Source organism: Eublepharis macularius, chromosome 13 (genome assembly GCF_028583425.1).
Source record: "Eublepharis macularius isolate TG4126 chromosome 13, MPM_Emac_v1.0, whole genome shotgun sequence".
Lineage (NCBI taxonomy): Eukaryota > Metazoa > Chordata > Lepidosauria > Squamata > Eublepharidae > Eublepharis > Eublepharis macularius.
The window spans coordinates 5,633,445-5,647,494 of record NC_072802.1 but is presented as its reverse complement, the minus strand read 5'-3'; the positions used below and the strand labels follow the sequence as shown (position 1 = coordinate 5,647,494).

The following is a 14,050-nucleotide window of genomic DNA, read 5'->3' as shown; positions in this document are numbered from 1 at the left end:
GAAACTCTTATAGTACCAAGAAGCTGTAGTTGAAAATAATCAAATAAGCCCATTCTCCACCCCCCAGCATATCAGTATTTGGAAGAGGTGCCTTTACTGGACTGAGTCCCTTAGAGGAAGTGAGGAAAAAATGTAGTAGTAGGGTTGGACCTTTATACAAATGCAAGAATGCTCAGTACCTTGCATTACTGAACAGTACATCTTTCTACATTTTACTAAAACCTAGTAAATTCAAGCTAGTCGTTCTAACAACCTGTTGGTGTCAGTTTTTACAAATGTAAACTGCATTTTGAGATCCGACATAGAATGAACTTGATTTTCAGCTGACCTAAAAGTCTGTCTCAGCAATTTTTCAATTATCATGTTTCATGTGGTATGTAGCCACTTAACCAATGACATACCTAGGAAATAGGTTTTTGTGTTAGCAGGAACACACACGTTGCTATGAATGTCACCTGCAGCTGTAATTGACTTCATTTCTTGCTAAGCTGTCATTTTATTGTTTAGGATTATACAGGACATCCTACATAGATCTGAGATCTGGAATTACAACTGATCTCCAGATGAGAGATCAGGTCCCCAGGAGAACAGGGCTGCTTTGGAGAGTGAATTCAATATGGCATTCTACCCTGCTGAGGTCCCTGACCCCCCAAGCTTCACCCCCAAATCCCCTGGAATTTCCCAACCTGGGGTTGGCAACCCGAAGCAGGTCTGTTTGCCGACGTCCTGGAAAAAAGTGATGTTTATCAAGATACAAGATAGGCCTGTCCCTGTTCCTGGGTGTTTTGCACGGCTAGTTCCAGCACTTGCGTCGTTCCTCCCAAGAAAAAAGGGCCCACTCTCTCCCCCGCCCGGCCAGATCTTGCGTGCGATCAGCTGCCCTGAATGGCGGCCGCAGAAGCGGCGGCCGCGTAGCCTGCAGGTGGCGACTTCGCGGGCCCAAACCTGGCGCCTGGCCTCCACCCGCGGCAGCGACACGCCCTCGTCGCTCCCGTCGAGAAGCGGGTCATGTGGGCCCCCGGCTCTCACGTGACGGTCGGCCCCGCCCGTGTCACGTGCGCTGGCGACGCAAGGCGGGTAGCAACCGTCGCTGGGAGGGGCGTGGCCTGGCCGCTCTCCCCACCCTGCGCCCGGCAGCTCCAGGGCGAAGGAAGCGCCGGGCGGACGCGACGCGGAGCGGCGGCTGAGGTGAGCGGGCGGCCGGCCGGGGGAGGCCCTCTGCGCAGGCTCAGAGGCGCTTTCGCGGGGCGCGGAGGGGAGAGGGGCCTCGGGGGGAGCAGCAGCTGCGCCGCCGCCGGGGCGGGCTGGCCGGACTCCTGGACGCCCCTCGGAGCGCGGCCTGGCGCGTCGGGAAGCCCCGGAGCCGGAGCCGGCGGGCGCGGCTGCGGCTGCGGCGCTGCTCTCGTGGCCGCGGCGGAGTCCGCGCGCCTTCCGCGGCATCCTGGGGCGGGGGCGCCGCTGGCCTCCCTTCCCGGCCAGAGCGAGGGGTGGCTCGGAGCCCCTTCGGCGCTTGGTCCGGGGCCGCCTCCTGCTTGCCTGGGGACGCCGCCCGCCTTGGAGTCCGTCGGAGAGGGCAAAATAAGTCTGGCAGATGCGCGAGGGGAGGCGCGCGTCGGTCTGGGGGGAAGCCTCATTGTTAGCGGAAGCCGAGAGACGCGGAGCGCCCGAAAGCCCGGCTGGGGTTCCAGGGGCTGCGCTTCCGAGGGTCAGGAGCCGGCCCCCGTGTCTTCCCCGTAGACGCAAGAGCGCCTTCGGAAGGGCCTCGGGGGGAGCTGATTTTTGCTTGGTTGAGGATGAAACATTGCATCATTGAAACCAAATTCTGCAGAGCAAACAGGGTGCTAAACCTCATTAAACCTAATTATAGGGACAGTGATTTGCATCTGTTACAATTCAGTGTCACCTGTTTCATTTGCTCGAAATACAATTTGGTAGACTTGTTGCTGTGATAGTTTACAGTTTGTAAACACCCAAGAGACCCGATCCAATTGTGATGATTGAGTAATAACTCTTACACAGTAAGGTTAGGATTTAATTATTTTAGAGTAAGCAGAATGTAAAATATGTAAACAATTAGAATTACCAAATGGAAATATGTCAAATATTGACTGTATTTTCTATCTGATAAACTTATTAGATGTTTTTGTGCCACTTTTCTTCCAAATGGAGACCCAAAGTGACTTATACTTTGCCTCCTCCATTTTATCCTGGCGGCAACATCCATGTGAGATTAGGCTGGGAAAGATTGGCTGACTCAGGGTCACCTAGTGAGCATGGCAGAGCGGAATTGGAACTCGGGTCTCCCATGTCCTAGCAGAGATGTTGGAGCACCCTTTGCATACGGTATGAGGTGCTTATTGTATAAAATTGATAACTGATCATCCTCTTCTCCTTTATTGCCCTCCTTTATGTAAATTGAGAGGATGTGCCTGGCTGTACTGAATGACCATATTCGGAAAGAACAGGGATGTTTTTGGTGGCTTCCATATAATTGACGTATGTCCTTTCTCCTGCATGGTGTAGTAGTTTGAGCAGCGTTATTCAGGAACACTGCTATGTTCCTTCAGCTCAGGAACCACCTATGGCTTTTCTGAACACTGTTCCTCAGTGTGGCAGCCGTCCCGCCTTCTAGGGCTTATGGTTGGTAAGTAACTTGCACCTTGAAAGCTGACACCAGATGGGTGAATTGGAGGATGGATAAGCAGCTGGCCTCACACTAAGGATGGAAGAAAAGGGCCCATCTGTCTCTAACACTCCTCTTCTTTCTCTGTTGCACTCTTATCATAGCATCTGGGCGGCTGCTAGGAAGAGAGCAAACCAGCTGCAGAGAAGAGATAGTAAAACCACCATGACAGTAATCCAGGAAAAGAGCGATCTGGCCACTGTGAGGTGGAGCAGGTTTTGTTCCTCTTTTTCCACAGGCAACTTGGAAATCTCGCTCTCTAGCTTGAGCTGGTATGCCTCATGCTGCAGAGAGAATGGGACGACAAAGTAGGAAGCCCTTCCCCTCTCTTTAGGTACATAAGGGCTCTCTGAGGCTCAGCTGTGAGGAGAGCTAGCCCTACATGTCCATGGTACTCTGATAATTAAAAGGTTATCGTTACATATTTAAGGTTAATATTGTTTGTAGATGGGGTAGCACACAGTACTAGTGGCTTTTTTGTTTGATAGTTATTGTGATTATGGCTCTCTCTAACCGCTAGGTTAGTGTCAGACTAGGATCTAGGAAGCCCGGGTTTAAATCGCCACAATCCATTCCTAAGAAGAGTTATGTTCTAAGGCACTTGACTAATGAATTTAGAAGGGTGATCTCTGCTTTGGATTGCACTGTGAGTGCCCACAGTTAGGGGACAGATAAAATGAGGTAGTATGTTGTATAATTTACTCTTTTTGTTCCATTATTTTGGTTGGTGCTGAGTTACACTGTTGAGGCTAATCTTCATATTGAAGAGCTCTGTTTCTGCACCATAATTAAGGTGCTTAAGTTGCATTCCATCCTTCAATTGGTTAGGTTGGTGCTGTTTGTTTAGTCACTAGGTTCAGTGTGAATGGAGGTAGAAATGCCTAATTCCCATTGAAACCTCTGGGCAAAAGTGTGTAAATCAGTACTTAATTACTAAGGGCATGCATCTAGAACATTTTTGTTGTGGTTTTGTACTGTTGAGTGAAATGTTGGATGTGATTGGGTAGTTTTCCCATGGGCCATTGCTAGGTCAGGGTTTGGGGGGGGCATGGAAATTTGTTAGCTTTTTTCCTGTTCTTATGATGTTTGTGGTTTTTCTCTTCAGTGGGGAAGGGGGACCAACTAGAGGCTCTGGGGCAGCTATTTTTGCACTTAATGCTTCCAAAATCACACAGAACACAGTCCTCCTTCTAATCAAATATTGTTGTTAATCTAAAACACCTTTAAATTTCAAGAAGATTAAACAAAGGGGGATTTTACAGACTCCTAGATTAGATCCCTCTCTGCTTAGCTGCACTAAGTTTCCTTTACCTAGTCCTAAAATGGCCATCAGCCGGCAGCTAGCCGGCAGCTTCAGCCAGCCACCAGCATTTAAAAAAACAAACAGGAAGTGGAAGAATGGCAACTTTCTCCAGTTTGGGATTGGCTGGGAGTGCTCTTTGCTCCTCTCTTAAAGCAATGAATTGTCTAGGTAAGCAGTTCAGATTCAAAGTGAAATATGAACTCATGCTTCAGTACTGGTAAATGCCAGAACTCAAAAAAACAACAACCCATGGAGGGGTTTTGTGATTTTATTGATTCCCAAGCTACTGTTCTGGTTGTTGTCATGATATTTACGGCTGATGGGTTTCATTACACACAGTTTGTAGATTAGGCATACCTGCATTTTTCTGGCACCTTTTGTTTTGTTAGGTACATGTTGTGTGAGAAACAAGGTTAGTGATAATGATCTGTCAGTTTTTTCTTGTGCTGTTATGCAGCAATATGGTGTACTGGCACCTTTTTGGTTGGAGATGTCAGGGCCACAGTTCAGAGGTAGGCGGAGAAGGTGGCAGGTGGGCCTGATGCTTGCTCCCACCCAGGGGAGCCAATTTAGTATCCTGTTGCATCTGTTGATGTCATTAGTGAGTGCAATGCAGGGATGATGGATGGGCTAAGCTGCACCTGAGTGATCAGCCAAGCTTATGGCCTTAGGAGAGGGGATGGGGAACTGATGTCATCTTGGGCGGCAGGGGTAGGGAGGAGCCCTCCGACAGGAGGGGCTGTGACTGGATGCACCAGCAGACAGGTACCAGCAGTTAGTTAGTGAAGCCGTACACAAATACATCCAGACACAAATGCATCCCAATCTGAAACTTTTTAATGTCAGGATGTGGAGGTTGCTAGATTCTTATTTTTTTGTGTCAAAGGCTTTGAGGTGTTGTGATAGAACCCTAACATTCAATATGGCTGAAGAGTACCACCTACAGCACCTGGGTTCTTGGACTCCTAGGGCTTTCATGAGAATAATGCTTTATCTTCCATTCCACATTGGGGCTACCTAGACAACTTAATCCTTTTTTGAGAAAGGGCAACCAGTCTGGGTCAGATTCCCTTTTTTCATGGAAATGCAGAGCCATTAAAATGGTGGGACCATCTTGAAATAATTCTCTGATTGATAGTAGTAGTCTTTGACATCAGAGCTTTGCATGGGATTGATTAGATCCACTAATCACTCTCACCCAGGAGGCTGGCTGGCTTAGGTCAGACTCCACTGTCCATCAATATCAGGGATATCTGGGCTGAGATTCTTTGTTCCCATCTTTGGAACATCTGGAGATACCAAGACCAGTGGGCCAGGGAATAAGGACTCCTTCACTGTCTTGGTACTTCAAAATAGTTTGTTAGCTGAGTTAGACTGTATGCTGTGTGACAGCATGCTCTTCCCTGTGTTTTGTATTTTGTCTTCTTTCCTACCTCTTTTAAATCCCCCCACCATTTTTTCCTTTTTTCCTATAATAAACCTTTCTCTAAAGACATTTTGGCTTTCTTAGTACAATACATTTCTCTGGCATGTTTTTCCTACACCTGGGCACTATATTGTTTGCTATAAGGAATTCTCCAGGGTTTTCACCCTGTTACTTTAGTTTGCTAGGACTGAGCTGGCCATAGGGCACCATCGAGGGTTTTCTCCATAATCTTTACTGCCTATAAGCATTCCAAGATGAAGACCCTCAGATTCATTACAGAGGCACTTTGTCCATGGGACTTCACATCTCCATTCTGCCAGCCCATCACAGGTTCCTGAGATTAGCCTACAACTTCTTTCACTTGCCCTTTGGACTAGCTGCAGCTCCAACAGTTTTCTCAAAGGTGATGGTGGCCTTGCTAGCATTTCTCTGTTGTCAGGGAATCCATGTACATCTGTACCTGGACAACCTACTTCTCAGATCTCTGAGTTTGGAGCAGTTGCGCCCAGACATCCTAGCCACCACTCAATTCTTATTAGCCACGGGTTCTTGATCAACTCCCATCAAGAGCAACTTGAATCCATCACAACTGATAGAGTGGGGGATGGTCGGTCGGTCGGTCATAATAGACTCCTTCAGAAACAGGTTCTATCTGCCGGAGGAGAAGATCCAGAAAATCTCAGGTTTTGCAAGGCAACTGATCCAGGTTATCATTGGTGATGACTTTGGCAAGAATACAGGGCCTAATGATCACTTCTCTGGACTTGGTTCCCTGTGCAAGGTTCCATTCACGCCTTCTACAGTGGTTCCTAAGACCCTTTCTGCTTTAGATCCTCCAGAAGATGGATATTCCACGAGATCTGACTTATCCTTTACAACAGGGACTTGTCAGTCCAACCTTGCCAATGGAAAGAATACATCATGTCCAATATGATCCGATCCAGGTAGTCACAGATGCAGACCGGACAGGCTGGGGAGCAATGCCAGGGAAAACATGCAAGGGACATGGAACCAGGCAGACAGAAGGGCGAGTATCAGCCTTCTAGAGATCAGGGCATATCAGGCTGGCTCTAATCAGGTTCTAGGGCGTGAACAAGAACATTCACGTCCTGATAAGAATTGACAGTATCTTGGCCAAGGCCCACATAAACAGGGTGGGTCTAAGTCCTCCTCTTTGACCAACACAGCAGAGATCATGTGTTGGTCAGAGCCAAACCTCATCTATATTAGCAGAGCACTTCAACGTCAGCTGAATGTACTAGCAGACTGGTTAAGCAGACAGCAGCTGGACAGCAACAAATGGCCTCTCAAGGTGGAGATCTTTCTATGAGTTGCCATACATGTCAGGGACACTAAGGTGGATCTATTCACCTCATATCTCAATCACTGGATGCCCAGATTCTACTCCAGGTTCCAGATGGTGGGAGCAGAGCAAACAGATGCCCTGATGTCCCCTTGGCCACTATATGCCTTTCTACCGATTCCACATACCAAAATGCTTAGGAAACGAAGGCAAGAGAAGGCAACTTGAATATGTAAAGCCCCCAACCGGCCACACAGACCGTGGCTTTCAGCATTAGTGGAATTATCAATAGAAGACCCGTGGCAGATTCCAGGCTGCCTGGATATGCTCCAGGAAGGACCACTGTGGCATCCAGAGCTAGCATGGCTACACCTGACTGCATGGAAATTGAAAGGGAAAGACTCTTGAAGATGCGTTTTCTACTAGAGTTGCAAACACCAACTAGTTTCCTGAAGAGCCTTCAAGTTAAGGATCTATAATTCTTCATGAAAGTCATGTACCCTGGTGCAAAAGGAAGGACCTAGACCCATTTGACCTAACAGTATATCAAATCTGGGAGTTCTGCAAGATGAGGTCGACCAAAAACTTAAGGCAAACGCACTATGCAGACTTAGCTACAGCTGTTCCACAGATTGATGGAGGTCCCTTATCCAGACACCCCCAAGTAGTCCGGTTTCTAAAAACGGTAGCCCACATTAACCCATCAATTGTCCCTAGACGCCCTTCTTGGCAGTGACACATAGTTCTGTCTGTACTGAGACAACTTCTGTTTGAACCCCATCTCTAAAATGGTTAAGAATGAAGGTCCTGTTCCAAATAGCCATTGCTTTGGCTGAAGCATTTTGGAATTAGGAGTCCTATTCACAAGGAAGGGCCTGTACATCATTCACAAGGTGGTCCTAAGGACAGCTCCCACATTTAACCCATAGGTTAATATGTCCTTCCACTGGTCCTAGGAAATATCATTGTCTTCATTCTGTCTAAAGTGGGGCAGGTGGAATAATTTTCCCACCCACCAGGGAGTACAACTGTTTTGAATATCCCATGTCAAGATTAGAATAATAATATTTGATTTATATAGCACCCTTCAGGACAACTTATCGCCGACTCAAGAGTGGTTTACAAAGTATGTTACTATTATCCTTAATAACCCTGAGAGGTGCATGGGGCTGAGAGAGGTCTGAGAGAGCTGTGACTGACCTAAGTTCACCCAGCGGGCTTCAGGCGGAGGAGTGGGAAATCAAACCCGGCTCTCCGGATTAGAGTCCTTTTGCTCTTATCCACAACCCCAAACTGGCTTGGAATGAGAAAGATTGACACTTACTGCGAAGGTTCCTTCTACACTGAGGAAGGGGAAGGCATCTTGTCCCACCCTGAATTAAAGCTAGGATAACGGGCTGTTTCCTGTTTGAATAGATAAAACTGTTCTGGGGAGTTGGCATTGGATTTTACCTTTGACATTCTAGGAAGAGACAACAGTGGCTGTCTCCAGTTTAAAATACAAGTTGAGAAGGTAGATAGTTGAATGTCTGAGTCGCACCAAATGGAGCACACAGAACTCTTAAAAGACTAAGTAGAGGGGGAGTGTGGTTATCTGAAATTAATCTACTGTATAACTGCTATGTTTTCATATTGCGCTCAGTCTTGTAATGTAAGGGACTAGTTTGTTGCATATAGAATGAGGATCTTTCACTCAGCTACTGGTTTTTATATCTTTGGATGGAGACTGATCTTGCCTCTTCCTCTTCTCAGAAGGTCAAAAGTGCAGTTTGATACAAGCCGGTTTTCTAGAAAAAGAGCTGTTGTATGGGAAAAGTAACTTTTGCTTCTGCTGCTGCTGCTGCTGCTGCTGTGTGTGTGTGTGTACACAGTTGTTTGAAGAATTAGATGTTATAAGTATTATCTCATTCTTCAAACAACTGTGGGTGACGCTTATAATCAAAAGAGGAAGCGTCAGGGATGATCTCATGATCGAAAGTGGAGAAGTTCCACAAAAATGGAGAGTGGGCGTGGCTCACTGGCAGAGTGCATTGTTGCCTTATTGTCCCAGCCAGGTTTAGTTTCCAGCAGCTCCAATTCAGGGGTTGGTTGGCAGGGGTCAATAAGGGCTTTCCACTGCCATCAGAGTAAATATGAGCGAGATGTGCTAGTGGTCTGCCACTATCGTGCTTAGGGGCTAGGCACCGGTACAAGCTGGCCTGGTGGGCACAGTTCCTCATGAATGGTCAGGCAGTCTGAGGTCACTTACAAATCAGGTAGTCCAAGAATGAGTCCAGTGGTCCAAGTTCAAGTACAGGTAAAGCAGTCCTATAATCAGCAGACAGGAGTCAAGCCGAGGTTGTAAGCTGAGAGTTCAGTCCAAGGAGGAGCAAAGTACAAGGAGGGGTCAAGAGCTTCCAGGCACAGGGCTCAGGTCGCAGGGAACGGCAAGCTAGGTTGCTTCCCTTTTATCCTCTGCTCAGGGTAAGAGGCTAAGGTGCAGGTGTTTCCTCTGTGCCTGATTGCGACGCCTCGCTCTCAGAGCGCAGTCCCACCCTGCACTGGGCTTGTAATCATGCACTCTGACGTCTTTCCCAAACCACTGCCCTTGCCCTGTTCCTCCGTCTCACGTCTGGCTTGGGAGGCTCAGTCCTCTGTGGCGATGGGGTCTCCTGCAATCTGTGTGAGCCCTCGCTCCTGACGGCTTCTCTAGAAGTCTCTGGCTGCATTGTTTGCCGCTCCATTGACAGCTTAGCTGGTGTTGCGGCTGGCTGTGCTGCCAGCTCCTCTGAGGTAGAGGCTGGCTCTGCTAGCTCCTCGAGCTCTTTGTCCTCTGAAGAGGACTCGAAGGTGAGTGGCAAAGTATCTGGCTGTGGCAGGGCCATGGCACCCACCGTATGAGACAGTTTTGTCTGTTAAGTGTCACGTGTACCATTTCCTGCTTTATTAGAAGTTGTGAGTGTGCTTGATGCAGTGAACACCTGACTGCAAGGGAATGCGTTTATATCCTTGAGACCAAGGAAGGCCTGCTGACCTGAAGAAGCTGAGAGGTATGTAGATGACGCTTTCAGGGGTTCACTAGAGGCAGCTGTCCTGTTCACTCGTGCTGAGAGACCCTGGAGGAGAATGAGGGCCTCAGATAGGCTGGGGAGGAAGGTGATCCCTCGCTGCGGAACAAATACCCTCTTAGGCCAAGAATATTCCTTCATTTTTTTGGAAGGTCCAGGACCATTTCCAGAATTGTTACCTGTTCCACATGGAGGGCCAGAGGGAGCGGTAGATATGAAAGATTTCAGCATGTAGTTTTAGAGGGATGGTTTAGTTTGTTAAGTACTATGAAATATTTTGTGATAAGTCAACCCTGTACCACAGAAACATTTACCACTTGAACCAACATACAGTCCAACTGCTGGTACTTAAAATCAAAAAGTTATCAGAACAGCTCTTAAAGTAGCTCCTGGCGGAAAGTTGGCAGGGGCTAGGGAAGATTGGTTTGGGACAAGGATGGGGGCAGTTGTTTTAGGCCAGTTAATTGAGAAATAGCGGCTATATAAGGGGCCACAAGGGGAGAATGTGAATGCCCTGGATGTTTGGGAGGGAAGGAAGAAATGTATGTAAAGACTCCTCCAACCTAAGATGGGTTAAGTAGAACGTAAGGTGCTAAACAAAATATAGCAGGCTTTCTTCAGACAGCTGGTGGAACGGGAAAATCTAGATAGCAGGAGTGATGATGTTCTGTACAGCAGAAAGTGAAGATTGTCCAATAAGCTCTAAAACTTAATAGGAGGTAAACTCAACAGGATGGCAGTGGTGGAGATACTAAGCGCGAAAAGCAATACTGAGGTGCACTGTCATTTGGATTCAGTGTGCAGCAGTGGTGGAAAAGGCAAATTCCGTGCTGGGGATTATTAGGAAAGGTTTGAAAATTAACTGGCAAAGAGTGTAAAGCCTTTATATAGAGCCATGGCACAGCCTCATTTGGAATACTGTGTACAGCTCCGGTTGCTTTACCTCAAAAAGGATATTGCAGAGCTGAAAAAAGTACAGAAGAGGGCAGCCAAAGTGGTCATTGGGATAGAGCACCTTTTATGAGGGACATTTTGGAAAGTCTGGGATATTTAATTTAGGAAAACGACAGCTAAGGGGGGCATGATAAAGGTTTATCCAAGTATGCATTGGGTTGAAAAAACGAATAGAGGGAGCTTTTTCTCCATCTCCTATAATGCTAGAACTCGGGGCACACAATTATGTTGATGGGCAATAGGTACAGGACAGAAGAAAGGAAATACTTCTTTATTCAGTGTAGAACTAACTGCTAGTGGAGGTAGTGATGGCTGTGAGCATAGATGGCTTTAAAAGGAGGTTAGAGGGAAAGCCCATCAATGTTTTCTAGACATAGTGCCTCCATATTTGGAGGCAGCAAACCTCTAAAACCCAGTACTAGGAGGGTACACCAGGGGGAAGTCTTGGCCTCGATGTCCTGTTTGTTAACCCTCCAGGACAATGCTTGACCACTGGATGAAACAGCACTGCTGATGTGATACGGTGGGGCTCTTCTTATGCTCTTATAACTCCCCAAGTTGAAAAGAAAGGCATTTCTGTCTGTAGTCACCGAAGCTTTTCATCCCAGAAGTACAGTTGCCTCTGAGCAGTCTTTTGAGTTATTTCAGGAAATGGATGCGTTACTGCCTCAAGCATTTTGTTTTAGGATTTAGTTGCCTCAGACGAAGAGCCTTCGTTGTGAAACAACAATAATTGTATTATTTCATGAACTGCTGATGTTTCTGTTGTCTTGTTTCAGACTGAATCAAGTACAATTTTCCATTCAGAGATATTTTGCAGAGAAAAGTACTTAGTAACTATATCTAGATTTTGTGCTGTCTTGTGCAGCAGTAGTAGTACTAGAGCATAGCTCCAGGCTCCTGGAGAAGGCACAAGGGAACGCGTGTACTGGCACTGACTGTGGCAACTAAAACTGGAGATTGAATGGACACACCCATGTAGGTTTGTGATACTGTTCAAAAACGGGTCATATTGTTGCTTGTACATGCTGCTTGGTTGTCACGTTCTGTACCGCCTGCCTAGTGGAGCTGTGTGCGTTGGACTTTGGCATGCCGACAAGGAAGTACTGCCTAGTTATCTGGAAAATGCATAATAAAGGCAAAGGCTGGAAGCCTTTTGAATAAAATGGGCAGCCCGGTCCCGTCCTTTGCATCAGCTGCGAGAAGAAGCTTGTGCCACACTTGTGAGAGCGAGCGCTTCAGGCCTTGATGGGTGGCTGGGAGGTTTCATTGTGCCAGCGGCTTGGGAACCACGTGTGCCTCTTTGTGCCACTTTCACCTCTTCTGAACAGTTTCCTCATTTTCAGGAAAGGGGGCAAGTCCTCTGCTCAGTGGGGCAGATGGTTTCCGTCTTGAAACAGCTGCTGACAGAGGAATGGGAAAGATACGAGGCTCCTTTTTTTTTTTTTTTGAAAAATTTTTATTGGGTTAGGATCAATTATTTTCACATTACAATCAATTCTCCCATTTCCCAATTTCTAACCCCCTCCCTTTCCCCCCCTTTTTGTTGACTTCCAACAGTTTTCCAACCCTTTGTCCCTTTTCCCTTACTCTTTATATATTCCTCTATCTAATCAAATGTATATTCTCCTTTTATTCTAAGCAATACTTCTTTGACTATTTTTAATACTCTGTACCCATAATAGATAAACAATTTATCCCATAATTCCGTTTTCAAATATTTCTGTATAATGTAAACTATATAAACTATATAAGCCATACAATCATATAAATCAACCAACTTAACTTATACTCTATATATTATTCATTCTATCTTCTTCTTTCTGTTTTAGTTATATTTGTTTACATTGATATTTTATATATGATATCAATCAATTTGACTCATATATACCTTCATATAAACATATTCATTTTGGTACATTGTACAAAATCAGAAAGAAAATATTATTAGTTAGTCAATCCTTATAGTTAACCCTTATGGTTAGTTATTTTCTATCAATATTCTATTTATTATTCTATATATATCAATCTAATAACATAACTGCTTAGAGATTCATTTTTACCTCGATACGAGGCTCCTTGAGGTACAAGCCTTGTGCTGGGGATGAAAGTGAGTGTGGCTCTTTTGGGTGATGGTAATTGTGAATGTGGCTCTCCGTAAACCATGGAACGAGTACCGTTGCTTTCTGCACTCCTCTTCAGAACTTTACCCTCCATATTCTCAAAGGCACTAACTTCTCCATGCAGATGACACTATCCTTAAGCCAGTTTTGCAAAATACTGTAAACATGAAGAATTTAAGATTAACTAATCAAAACCAAAGGTTATGATCTTCTCTAAATCCAAGAGAATTATTCCATTGGACTGGAGAATAATCGGTGTTCAGTCAGAACAAGTCTCTAAATTTCCATACCTGGGTGTTGTCTTGGATCCTTGGATCAACTTGCAATCCCATTTCAAATTTCTAGTAAATAAAATCAAACCTTCTGTGTCAGCGACTGGATGCTGCTGCTTCTCTAAGGGAGGCAAGTATACCTCAGGGGGTCTGCATGTGTTCAATATGAAAATCATTCCACAGCTGCTTCGTGGGCTTCAATTTGGATTCTCCAAGCGAGTGCCCCAGGAGCTTCGATCTGATGTCAGCACATCAGCTGAAGCTCAAAAAATTCCGTGGTCCTACTGTGGGTTTCTGGAGCTTTGGCTGATGTACTGTCGCCCCTGGGGTTTTGCTCAGACATGACTTTAGCATGCAGCAGAGTATCATTTCCACTCTCTACTCTTCTCCTGCCAGCTCCAGGGGTGAGGTGAGGGAAGGTGGGAGGGCATTTCAGTGGGAGAATGCCTGCCCACAATTGAGCATATGGCATCCTTAGTCATGGTAGACAATGCTGTGCTGTTCCATAGGCTCACAGTTGCAGCCGTATGCAGCTACATGGAAGAAAATCCCATTGAAATTAAACTCTAAGTAAATGTGTGCAGTCTGTTCTTGTGCATAAGAAACTCATTGGCTGCTGGGTTTGGAAAAAGGTTTTTTTTGTAGAAAATCACTAGCAGATCTGATTTCAGATAGCCCAAAAGTCATGGCAGAGTGGAGTGCTGGGTGGGAAGCACTGGTGGCTGTCTCAAATTCAATTCAGATTCAAGATTACACAGTAAATCACTGGGCTGCTTCGAGTCGGTGTGGCGCTCTCTGGAGCTGGTTAAGGGTGCCAGACTTCCTCAGTCATAAGCATTTGCCAAGAGTAGATAGCCTGCAAATCATCCTCTGCTGCCAAACATTTGTTCTTAGAGAATATATGCAGGATAATCTTATGCGTGTTTACTTAGAAGCAAG

General features: G+C 46.1%; 1 protein-coding gene across 1 annotated transcript in view; it reads left to right on the top strand.

The window, feature by feature from the left end:
• Positions 1 to 1,138: 1,138 nt before the first annotated feature.
• ATP7A (ATPase copper transporting alpha) overlaps positions 1,139 to 14,050 on the top strand; it is a 57,365-nt gene continuing 44,453 nt past the window's right edge. The window contains exon 1 of the mRNA XM_054996003.1: positions 1,139 to 1,188. The gene's annotated coding sequence lies outside the window, so the exon portion shown is untranslated. The remainder of the gene's footprint in view (positions 1,189 to 14,050) is intronic.